Source organism: Pezoporus occidentalis, unplaced genomic scaffold, assembly GCF_034315485.1.
Source record: "Pezoporus occidentalis ecotype Australia unplaced genomic scaffold, CSIRO_AGI_Poc_V1 ctg10, whole genome shotgun sequence".
Classification (NCBI taxonomy): Eukaryota; Metazoa; Chordata; class Aves; order Psittaciformes; family Psittacidae; genus Pezoporus; species Pezoporus occidentalis.
This window is the reverse complement of record NW_026912779.1, coordinates 6,197,142-6,210,222: the sequence shown is the minus strand read 5'-3', so window position 1 is coordinate 6,210,222 and position 13,081 is coordinate 6,197,142. Positions and strand designations below refer to the sequence as shown.

The following is a 13,081-nucleotide window of genomic DNA, read 5'->3' as shown; positions in this document are numbered from 1 at the left end:
GGGAATAATTACTGTTTAAATCTCTTTTCCATGTGTCTTTATTGGCTGCTCCTCTGTCTAGATTTACTTTAGCTTTAAATCAGTGAGTTCTCTCTCTTCTGCACTGTCAGGACTCCTGCAGGCATTGTGTAATAGGACTTAAAACCTCAAGTGACTTGAAAAAGGAGGTTATGCTTTGCTGCTGGGAAACAAAGTAGGAAGGGGAATGGTTAAACGCCAAAGAAGATCTCCAGATACTTCTCCTCAGTAGGATTTCTTTGGTCATGCTCCATCACACTGGGAGATGCTGCCCTTTTTTAGCCTTCAGAGATCAGTCTTCTGCAACTATATGAGTCACAAAGATTTGTCTTTGCATTTAAAAAATATTATGCAACCCTCCAGATTATGAGAGTTGATAAGAGCCTGTCCTCCAGCCAGCTTCCCTGTCTGGTTCCCTCTGGCATAGAAAGATAGGGAGGGATTCCAGGCTCACCTTCTCTATACCTCCCACCCACCTCTCCCCTGCATCTGCTATTCTCTATTCTCTGAGCCTCAGTGTTCCATTAACAACACGAAGATCACAGGCAGTGACAAAACCATTCTCACAAAGGGTAAAAGGTGACCCAAGTAACCTCTGGCTCTTACTATGTCTCAATTCCAAGTACATTTCAAAAGGTATTAAAATGTGGCACACAAATGTTGCATCTGAAGACAGGAGCAGTGTGTTGTTGTCAGAGCAACAGAATAATTTAGGTGGAAAGGTATGGATTAGAACTGTATCCTTCACAGAAATGACTTCATGACTGTCTAGTCCAGTAAATGAGGCCACTTAGGTCTGCAGTGCAGAGGATTTGCAGTAAAATACCTCCATTTGTTGGAATGGTTTTCCTCTGGTTTATATCATTCTGTTCCTAACTCAAATATATACATACATGTGTACACACACACACACGCATACATGTTAACAGTCATATTGGATTTATGACTGAGTTTTTTGTAGTTTCTGAAATCCCTTTCCTATCTCAAGAACTCATTTTAAGTAAAAACCCTCTAAGTTTTTATCTCTATCTTGTACCTCATGTAATTCAAGGCAATTGTGGTTTACATGTTGCAAGTTTAAGCAGAGGTCTGGATTTTGAGGGAGTACATGAGGAAGTGGAAGATGCTTAGAGGCTGGCACTGATTGAAGATCTGGACAAGTCTGCACCTAGAACGTGCCCAGGGATCTTCCACTCTTCCTGGGAGCCTTTCTGGGAACAGCAACCTGTGAAGTTTATGCTTAAAGCTTCCCTCCAAGTCACCCAGTGAGTTTCACAGTGTGAAATACCAAGTTCCTACAGTTAAAAGGCTGGAGAACAAGCTTCCCAAAGGCATTGTCAGCTCTTCTTAGGGGGTGAGATAAGCAGATATTCAGAAGTGCTGCATACCTGAGGACCGCAGTGGCTGCAGTTCTTCCACACCTTGGAAAATAGGGCCATTTTCAGAAGTGCCAAGCTATGAATTTAAGGCATATAATATTAGGTTCCTCTTGGGAAAAATACTGCTCAGATCTTACCAGCTGTGTGTTACTGCTCTGAAGCAAATTAGATAGAAAAAGTGGTGCTACAACTTTTTTGTTGAGCAGGGAATTGTTGCCGTGTTGTCCCTACCCTCTAAAACACACAGTGCCTTTCTAAGGGACTATCAGTTTGTACTCAATGGCTGGAAAGTACCACAATAAAGAAGAGCTGGGATGGGCTGTGCTCATCCAATGCAGACCAGCACTTCCAGCTTGACTTCAGGAAAGAAAGATCTGCTTTTTACCTAGTTCCTAAGCAGAAGGTTAGTAGCTGTGAGGAGCAGAGCTTGCTATGGGGCATTTAAATAATATGCACAGATCTTTGTCCAGCATAGCTACAATACAAATCAAGATACAAGGGAGGGGAGGAGGCAGTGTAGCTTTTCTCTGTCCTTAATCTCCTTCTGATCTTTCTGTCTCTTGTCCTGTCTACCCACCTCTGTTATTTTACCTGTTCTCTCATTCCTGTTCCCTCAGCTCCCATGCCACTGTGGCAGTTGTATGACAAATTGGAGCCATCTCAAAATCTGTGTCATGCTCAGTGGTACCCACTGTCAGTAGTGGGTAGGAGGGGTAATAGTTGATGTCTTTATAACAGCCTCAATTCTCCAGCATTATCTGGAAGTCATTATTCTTTTTATTTCCTGAAGCAAAGATGAGACTTTGATGTCTTTTCAGGTAACTGCAGAGCCTCCCTTGGCTTCACAGGAGGCACTTCTGGTGCAAAGTGTCTCTTTGTCAACGCTTCAGGAAAGTGCTGAGAAAGTGGCAAAGTGCCTCCTCAGAGCTCCAAATAACCAAGCCAACCTAGGAAATGATAAACACAGAGCTGTCTTATTTAACCTTCTTACACTTTGGAAGACAGTTTCATGATGGGGTACAGGATCTGGATTTCTGAACCATAGGAGCTGGCTGTGTTACAAACAACTTGCTATGAACGTGACTCTTCTTGCCATCATAGACTCATAGAACCGTAGAATGGTTTGGGTTGGAAAGGACCTAAAGATCATCCAGTTCCAACCCCCTGCCATGGGCAGGGACGCCTCACACTAGACCAAGATTCCATCCAACCTGGCCTTGAGCACTGCCAGGGATGGAGCATTCATCACTTCTTTAGGCAACCTGTTCCAGACCACAGACCATTAGCTTGCCTCTTGTCATTGGACAATGAATGCTGCTGACCTTAGCTGAGACTTTTTGATAGCGTTACAGTGAAAATGATGCTTATCTAACAGAAGGAAACATAAAACTCACCTTGACCAGCCAGTCTGGATAGAAGTTTAGCAAAATACATTCCTGCCTCCTGATGCTAACATGCAAATGACACTGCTTGCTGCAACTATCCAGAAGCAGAAATGGAATCTGCTTCTGCACGCAAGGCGTCAGGACTGGGAAAACTAGCTTTCCAGGGAGAAAATGAAGAGTGTATTTGACAGCCAAAGACATCCTGAACAGAAACGCTTGCAGGTTTTAAGAGCTGTGTGTCCTAGTTCAGATTCAGCCAGTGAACGCTCTGCTGGGGTGTCAAAGGAAGGGAGCCAGCTGAAGGTTGTCATTGCAGGTAATTAGACAGGAGCAGTTGCATGTGGGCTGTGCATGGGGAGTATCAAGCCTTTGAAGCCTAAGCAGGGTGTCTGGTTCTGGATAATGTGATGAGCTGTATTAAAATCTTACTGGATGTTTTTAAAACCCCTGGGCTCAGTCGACAAAACAGACTTTGGATGTCACTTGTATTGCTCAGTGTGTCAGAAAAGGGAGATGGTTTCCTTCTAAAGGGCAAGGCTGGAGTACAGCTCCCCGGGAAATGTTGTCAGATACCGCGTACAATATCCAGTCTATTCCAGAGATGAAGTCTTCTGTTTGTCAGAAGTTATTTTATTAAGTCCCTAGGATTTAAGTCCTTTCTGGCAGTAGTGGAGTAGTAGCAAAACAAGGAATGGGAGAAGGGAGGGAAATTCTCTTAGAAGCAGGAAAATCCACCTTCTCCTCTAACCTGAAGTGACTGATCCTCTTTAAACTGGAACAGCACTGGCTCAGGGACAGATATATCATGCTTCAGCTGGCGTATCCTTGTGCATGGGCAGTGTGGAAGTGAAAAGACACCCTGTACCTTCCAATTCTTACATTCCAGAAAAAAAACTTACACTGTGTGTTTCTCATTTCTAACTTGCAAGACAAAGTTGGATGACTTGAAAATTCTACTTCAAAATGACCCAAAGAGTGAGACAATACCAGCACCTTCCCTCCTTTCTGAGGGTTTAGCTTACTGCTGGAAGGACAGAGTGCTCATCAAAGCACCAGGGTCCATTAGCAGTTTTTAAGCTCTGCATGTCTCACATCTGAATTGGAGCCTCTTAAATCAGTACACAGATTTCTGTTACTTTTGGCTGCCTGATTGCACTGCACTGGTACAGTGACAGAACAGCAGTACCTGGAGCTCATACGGTGGCATGGGCAGTGAGGTTTTAGCTGGTGTGTAAAATGTGTGCTGAGCTTGCTGTTTCTGACCTCAGTATTCTACACTGGCACCTATAAATTTGCCTGTTAAAGCTCTTACTTTTATAGAAAATGTTATAAGCGGAACAGCTCCATCATCTCTGCTCCTCTGTAACCTTCCAAAGCCAGGGACCTGAAGGTTTGTAGTTTGCTTTAGCAGAGCAGAATAGTGACAGCACCGCGTTACTTGCACTTGGGAGTTGTTATTTCCAGGGAATGCATGTGCGAGACGATGCCCACGAGATGGCAGCCTATGCAGTGGGAAAACGGGTCCTGCTTCTACTTGCGGCAAAAGAGGATTTCCCTGTGCGTGTGCCACCTTCCCTCTGCAGGCAAAAGTGGCCTCTGCTTTGCTCTGCTCCCCAGCACGCTCTGCAGCAGGTTTCAGTGTTCAGATTATGTCGTACAGATGTGCCAGCTCTCACCTGCACCACAGGATCAGGTGGATGGGGAGCAGTGAGACACACTGACAAGCATGGGAATGCCACAGAGAGACCAGACAAGCTGGGATGTTTTAAAGGTATATCCCAGAAAACACAGAATCTGGAGGGGAATGCAATGAAAGAGGCAGATAGGCAAAAAATACTTCGTGCTGATTAGTGACAAAAGAGCTCTGAGTCAGCAGTGCAGTAAATACACATGGGCACAGGAGGGTACTGGTCTTTCTCTGTCTCAGCATAAGCAGTAATGTCTCGCCTCTGCTCCTTTGTGCCATCAACTTACAGGTTTCAGAAGGACGTGTTCATTCATCCTGGACATAAACCTGGGTGAGGCTAACAAGTGGCTAATCCCAGATGACTGCATCCTTCTGGGGTACAGTAACATTCACATGAAGGGCAGATTTTGCCTTTAGGTGATGAACAGACACAGCCATCAGTCTGCTGGAGAAGCAGCCAGGTCTGTCAGCCTGCAAACTGGTGTCCTAAGGACTTAATGCTGGTTCAGGTGAAAGTGTGGACAATTTTGTATTGAGTATCATTTTCTTCTCCTTAGCAGTGTGCCAGCTGGTAGTGAGGGCACAGGGGTGGGTAAGGAAGAGGGAGAGAAGTGGCCAAAGGGCACAGAACAAATCAGAGACCAAATGTGACATAGAAGCCTGGTTTCCTTCCTTAAAAGTCTGAGTTGCCCCATGTGCAGGACAAGCTTAATAGCTTCCCCCCACCAAAAAGGGAAAAGCCCAGAGGGTGAAAATACAGGAAGGTTTGCATTTTTTAAAGCAGAAGTCAAAAGTCAACTCCATGGTAGAGTTTTGGAGGGTGCAGGAGAAGGAGAGGCTTTCTGCTGCTAAGCCCACTCATGTGGTGTGAACCCCGCAGAGAATGATTCAAGAGACAGCAGCTACTCCTCACCCACCTCACCTGGTCCCAAACCTCACTTACATTATACAGAAGGAACTGATCAATAGGTCTGGTTTCCTCCTGGAATGTAAAAGTCCACAGAAAAGAAGGTTTGTCTTCTCTGATGCCGTTCAGTCTCCAGCTGTGAGAAGTGCTGTCAAGCACTGGTGTCTCTGAGCAGCTGCACGGGGTTACCATCTTGGCCTTTGGGTAAGTGAGAGCACCTAAAGCCAGTTTCTGGGCTCAGAGGGGGTGTACACCATTGGCAGGACCAGGTTTTGGTAGATAACAGGATGCAAATGTTATTCTTCAGGGCACTTTCTCTTTTCCCTATAGCCCTACTTATATGGGAAAGTACAGGACCCATTTTCCAGAAGCTGTGTTTAACCATACACCTCAGCTGAGCAGTTTCCCTGGGTCAGGATCTTTGCTTCCTCTAATGGCTGCATCACTGGCAAGGAATTGTAACTGCACTATTACAGAGATATGGGGGCTCATTTTTCCAGCCTCGGCAGTGCATAGGATATCATTTGGACTGTCACCCTCCAAGGCATAATGTACTGAAATGTCATTCTGCTCCTGGGTGAAGCTTGGATTCTTCCTAACTTGTTCTCTCCTTTGGCCAGCAGCATCTCTGCATCTTGACCTCATCTCTTAGCATGCGGATGCCCAAAGGTGTAAAAGAAAGTGCTCATTAATGCTGGGGAAGTGAAAACAGATGCATTTTAAATTCTAAGGGGCTGGGGTTTGCTTAGCTCCTTCTGATTTGTTCTTGCCATCATGAAAGTGCACACCTTTTGAATGGGAGATGCTCTGGGATGTTCAAGGCCTACCGATAGGACTCCAGCTGCTCAGAGTCGTGCTAAACTGGGTCATTTTTAATACTCCTCAGAGGAGGCTCAGAGCTTAACTTTAAACACTTGGATTTGGAAGTTTGGATTTAAGGTTTTAATGATAAACTCTGCATGTGGATTTTGGCCATTGGCTACCTCTGGTGTTTGTTCTTCTTACTTTTGGCAGATTTCCAGGTGAACAGGGAGCAGGAATTTGACTGAAATTCAGACAACATGTCACAGAGCAGCTCAGCGATGATGTTTCTACCGCTGAGACCTTTCTGTCAGTGCACAGGGATGTCCACACAGCCCTGTTTCAGAGCAGTGAGAATCAAAGCCCGGTCAGCAATGAGGGTGTTTCGAAGCTGAGCTCTTATCATCTGTATTGCTAAAGAATATCTGAAAGCTGTATGTCGCATAGAGGCTGTTAAATAATGAATGCCATATTCATTATTGCATATCTAAGTGTTGACATACAAAAGAAGGTGTCTTCTAAGCAGCAGCTTCTCTGCCTGGCAGTAGCAGAGGGACACAGTTTACCTAAATTTGCTTTTTTACTTTAAGTCAATAGTAGCTTTTTCTTGTTTTTCATTAAACAGCTTCTGATAAGACTTTCTTTTCCTAAGGGAAATAGGAAGGATTTGAACGTTTCTGAATAAGAAATAAAACCTACCATGAACTGTAATTGTGTGTTCCACTTTCCAAAGCATTTCCCCTCCTGAACTGTCATTTGACATCTAAAGGAAAGGGGCTGGCAAAACCTGATTTAAACCAGGCTCAGGTCAGGGCAGCACAGCCTCAAACCAACATTCCTCCCTAGTCCTGCAGGGGTTTTATCCTAGACATAAAAGAAATCTAAAGCAATTCTTTACCCTGTTGTGCCTGTACTACACAAGAAGAGCAGAGACTTGGCAGAGGTGGACAGAGACCCAAATGCAGCTTCTTGAACTGGCTTTGAGCAGCCTTCCCCTGACTAAAAACAGCAGGGAGCGGCTTTAAGTTACACCACAGTCTTGTCAGTACAGACATGGGCAAAGCGGTGCCACTCTGTGCTCAACCTGCTCTCCCTGTTCTCTCCTAACAAGCCTTTATCTCACTTGCTCTGTTGTGTGATTCTAATGAAAGTGGTTCTGGCTCTTCTGGAGACTGCCTATGCCTCACCAGGCAATTCACAAGGCAGAGCTGAAGAATATTCGATGGTGTCCCTAAGTAGACTGGATTTTATAGAGGAGCACAGAGGAATTAAGCACCAGCATAGAAGTGTCTCTGCTTAAATAAAAATACAGGTAAATTTAAACGTGCTAACTTTTGGAAGTCAAAAGGCATTCATAGAATAGAATCATAGAATAGTTATGAGTTGGAAAGGGCCTTAAGATCATCTAGTTCCAACCCTCTTTATGGGCAGGGATGCCTCACGCTAGACCATGTCGCCCAAGGCTCTTTCTAATCTGGCCTTGAACACTACCAGGGATGGAGCATTTACCACTTCTTTGGTATTCTTAATATTCATGAAGTGATTCCTGTGTCATGCACTTTGGTGCACAGGGAGCCAAAGAGGGAAAAAAATGTATTAATATTGCACAACAGGGGTTGGGGTTTCAGATTGGCTGGTCTCAATTCCAATTTCAGTTTGTTGTTCCATCAAATCATGTGTTAGCAATAAGATTTATACCAGATACTTGGAGTCTCTTACTGCCAGCTCCTTTGTTCTTTTTTTTTTTTTTGAAGAGGTGAATTTATATATACAAATATAGCCATTTGTAAGCAACCAATATATTCAATATGATTTTCCTCTGTGGTACATTTATGCTCGAAATCCAGCAATGAGAAACTCTGAAATGCTACACTCCTTAGAATGCTGTCTCCATTTGATTTCCGCCTAGCCTGAATTTTCATAACAGTTACATTTGGCTTTCAGTTATACTGGTTGATGAATATTAAACAAGGTCTACATACACTTCTTGGGCTTGCTTTTACAGACTGTGCTTGTACAGAGAGATGTTTTCCAGTGGTGCCCTTCTTGGTGCCCTCTATTCCATTCTTTTATTGTTCCCAAGTTGTTCTAAGAGGCAAGTGACAGTGCAAGACAGGAGGAGAATGATCATATTTTGCAGGGAAATTAGAGTACAAAATCAGTAGTTAGATGCTCCTTGGGACTGCATAAAACTTCTTTGAAGAATAATTAGCTTGCAAGAGAGCTCTGTTAGCTGGAATTCCTTTTCAATTCTGTGTGCAGAAGATAAATGTAGTCTGGGAGAAGCGGTGTCCTTTGAGGTCTCCTTGCTGATCTGGGGGAATAATGTTTGTGGAAAGAATGAAGGAATTAGCTAGAAAAGAAGTGGAAGGAAGCCTGGCTGGCCACAGCTATCCTGGGTTCAAAGCAAGCAACAAGCAGTGACACAACCAGGGAAAACCTAGCAGAGAGAATCAGATGAGTGGTGGGTGCTGGAGCTCAGCACCTGATCATCCAGGTGACTCTGTTCAGATAGCAATTGGGACTTGCAGTCCCATGGAATAGCATTAAGTGACCATCAGTGTGGAGAATCAAGCCCACAGGCAGCTCAACATGTGTAAATGGTGTACCTGATAAATCAGCATCACTCAGACCTAAGGTTGTGTTTAAGTTAAATGCTTGATGTGGAGATCAAGAAACGTTCCCTGGAGTTTGAGGAGAGGATGGAGAATAACAGAGGATTCCTGTTGGGCCCCATCACTGTGTGCTGACTCCATTGTATATTTGATCAGTTTCAATGTGCTGCTTCCTTCTAAGATATTGCTCCAGGTAATCCTAAAGTTGGGAGATGGAGTATGGGGTTTAATGGTGGTGTTGGTGTGAACTGATCTGGGCAGACTTGAGTGAGGAGGGAGATGAGTCTTGCTCTCCAGAGCTGTCAGTACTCTGTGTTTCAGACACATAAAAATACACCTGAGATGCACAGAAAGCTGCTATGAGAGGGGTCTGTAGCAGTTCATGACAGAGAAGTGACATCTAATCCATTAGTTCTCTAGATGAAAGGACTTGTAAGGCTGAAAAGCTTGCTAGAAGTATAATGTAACAGGCATTAAGGTACAGGAGATTTGAGAAAGAGCTAACAAAGCTAGGTAATGAAGCAGCACAATAGCAAAAGAAGTCATTATAGTGGAGATGACCACAGGGTAACAGAATGATCCCTGCTCTTCACTCATCAGTGGAGATCAGTGTTTAGTATTTGTTGGCATTTGCGTTCTTAACATCATAAGCACTGTATAAAAACACACCTTTGTTCTGCTCATGTTTGATGTCTTGGCTTTTGTTGGTTTGTTGCTTTTTTGGTGTTTTTTACTGTACCCATTCTTAGAAGTAGAAAAACATCCAAGGACATGCATAGCATTAAGCATGTGACTCATCCCCTCTACAGCCACAGATGTTTCTCCCTCTTGCAATTAAATACGTGCTAAAGTGGTCTGTTGGAGCAGAGCCCAGGAGTCCTGTGTGCAGGTTTGAGCTCATGGGTACAAAAGTGGTGCTAACAAACAGGACTAGAATTATAGACCTGTCAGTTCAGCTTCAGTTCCTGGAAAAACACTGGAACAAATAACCAAACCAACTATTTGTGAGCACCCAGAAGAGCAAGAGGGGATGAGCAACAGGTAGTGTGGAGCTTTTTGGGATGCAAGAGACACAAACCAATCTAATTTCCCACTCCACTAGGATAACCCATTGAGACTGGTTTGTGTTTTGGAGCAGTTTCGCATGCATCCTTATGAGGATGGCATGGATGAAAATACCTGGGTGCAAAACTGGTTGGAACACTGACAGAAGGAAGCTTTTGAGGGAGGTTCTGAGGGGGCTGTTTTGTGTGCATGTCTCTTGTTTCCATATATGATCTGATGGAAGAACGAGTATACAGTTCAGAATTGCAGCTGACACTATACTGGCAAAGGCTGTGAGCACAGTGGGCAGGATTAGAATTCAGTATGATCTTTGCAGGCTGGGGATGCAGTAAAAACCCTAACCCAGCTTGCCATTCAGCTGAGATAGAGCATCATCCCTGTGCTGAAGATGGATTGATCTATTGCAATAAATGTAATATAGGTTATTATATAGTTATAACAGGTTGGGGAACAACAACTACATGTGTAGTTGATCCATCAATAAGAATGAAAGATTTTGATGGCTCACAAGCTGATGGTGAATAAGCAAGGCCATGCTGTTGGAGAAAAAGCACATCAAATGTATAAGCAGGACTGTTGCCACTATGGCAAGTGCCATGATCCTTGCAGTCAGCTCTGTGCTTATAAACAGGAGCACAGTGTTTGCTTTTGGCAGGTATGGTTCAGGACAAGTGTGCTGGTTTAAGCCCAGCAGCTAAGTACCTCACAGCTACTTGCTCACTGCCCCACTCCCAGTGGGATGGGGAGGAGGAGTGGGAAAAAGAAAAGGTAAAAAAGGCATGGGTTGAGATAAGAGCAGTTTAATAACTGAAATAAGGTAAAATATAATAATGATAGGAAATAAAAACAGGAAGGAATAAATCCTGGCCACCAAAAACTCCCTTGATGCACAATACAATTGTTCACCACCCACTGACTGATGCCCAGCCCATCCCCGAACAGTGATTGGCACCTCTTGGCCAACTTACCCCAGTTTCTATACTGGGCATGATGTGCTATGGCATGGAATATCGCTTTGGCTAGTTTGGGTTAGGTGTCCTGGTCTCCTGTATCTGCTCCCTCCGAGCTTCTTGTCCCCCTCCTCACTGGCAGAGCATGAGACTGAAAAGTCTTTGATCAGGGTAAGTGCTAGTGAGCAGCAACTAAACCATCGGTGTGTTATCAGCATTGTTCTCAGACTAAAGCCAAAACACAGCACTGCATCAGCTACTAGGAAGAAAATGAACTCTATCCCAGCCAAAACCAAGACACAGAGCTGGAGAATGGTTGAGTATGAAAATGAAAGCAGTAAGACTGATCAAAAAACTGAGTCTACCAGGGACAATTGAGGGGGGTTTGTCCTCAGGAGAGGGAGACTAAATCTCTTCCAAAACATTGTCAGCTGCTGCAAAACAAGAAGAGAATGCTTTGGTCTTCCTGACCCTTGCAGTTAGGACAAGAAGCTATGGGCTAAACTGCTTTGAGGGGAAATCAGGGTGCTTTATTTTCAGGAATTAATCTGAGGCTAAGGGAATGTGAAGGACTGGAACAGATTCCCTCAGAGAGGTGAGTCTGACACTGAGAACAAGCTAGACCTCTCTGTGTTAGGAATGACCTATGCAATGTCTCCTTTACACATGTGGATGGACTAAATGACCTCTGGAAATCCCTTCTAGACCTCTGGTTCTGCTAGGGTTAATTTACACTTCTCTACCAGCATAAATCAGGTGAATTTAACTAAGTCATTGCCAATAACTTTGTGTTGATGGTAAGGGAATCTTGTCTTCTAGGCAGTACAGCTGTAGATATCCAGGGGTTTTCCACTTTTGGACTGAGAAGTATTGAATGTGTAAGCACAGGGAGGAACAGGGTAGGTGAGTGCACAAAGCAATGAGTAAATCACAATATCTAACTTAAAACTCACTCATCAATCAGTGCGTTAACTAAGAGTTGGGGATTTCATCCCATTTTGCCTTAGCCTTAGATGTTGGTGTTTTCAATGGCTGATAGAGAGCAGTAATGCAGAGCAGGCTTCTTACAGCTCCCCAAACAGCAGATGACACCTTATATACTGCAGACAAGTTGATGATACTGATATTTTCAGCCACCAAATGCTATTAGTTTTGCCAGCATTTGGGCTCTTCCTTTCATCCACAACTCTTCATAGAGTCTGCTTAATGTTTTGCATTTTTATTTTGTATTTTTTTCCCTGTACCTAATTTCTGGACCCTCAGTCTCCCTTTTTAGTCTTAATCAAAGGTAATTTCTTCCTTAGAGCTGTCTGCACATAACATCTCCATTATATGTGCAAGTAGGATCCCAGTACGTGATGTTTCACTTCACGTGTGACACTGTAATCATTGTGATGGTGTTTTCTTTGAAAGCTCCATTCCTGATACTTGAAGAGAATTCCCAATTTCTGCATCTAGATACTTGTTGATTTCTAAGGAAAGACACATTAAAACCTACCAGGGCATTTTAAGTTGGCTACTTCTTGCTTCATTTATTTATCCATCACAGAGCTCTTATTAGGCTTTCAACTAAGAAAATGCATTCTTGCATCCAAATAGAGGAATACTACAACCATGAAGGAGCAAAGACTTATGCTCAGCTTTTGAGTTCTCTTTGTGGACAAATCCCCAAGAAAGCAGTTCTATGGAATTCTCCTGATTAGGAGAACTGACTAATTGGTGAAATAACCCACGTCTGATTGGCTTCCCCTCAGTTTCCTAAATCCAGACTCTTGAAAAGGTTCAGGTTTGCATGTAAGCCTTGACGGAACTGTCCAAGTTCAAATATTGTGAGGCGATGGGTCAGCAGAGTTACCCAAAGCTTGTCTGGCACATAAATGGCTCCCAGAATGATGGATTAGGACTCCAGACCCCTCAGCTTTCTCTTTTCCCTGTGTGACACTGTAACGCTTCCATCACTTTAGCTGTGCTGTCTGTACAGGGGGGCAGGTTCTTGCAGCCATTGGAAAAGGGGCCAAAGGGGTTGAAGCCCTCTACTACTACCGCAGAGGTTCAGCATAGCAGTGGGTCTGAGGTTTGTTGCTCTGGTGTGACTGTAGGCAAGATAGAACTGTTCTTATTCTAGTTAGAAGCATGCAACTATTCCTGTAGTGCTGAGTCATCAGTATTTGTGTCTGTTTGCATATGTTTGCGTGGTGACAATCTGGAAGCTCCAAAGGGAGATGGTATTTCAGGCTTTGCCTTGGGCATGAGCTGACCTGTGACACTGTGCAG

General features: G+C 43.9%; 1 protein-coding gene across 2 annotated transcripts in view; it reads left to right on the top strand.

Annotated features, from left to right (window-relative positions):
* Positions 1 to 13,081, top strand: part of PAK5 (p21 (RAC1) activated kinase 5) — a 175,216-nt gene that overhangs the window by 23,215 nt on the left and 138,920 nt on the right. The gene's annotated exons all lie outside the window — the stretch shown is intronic.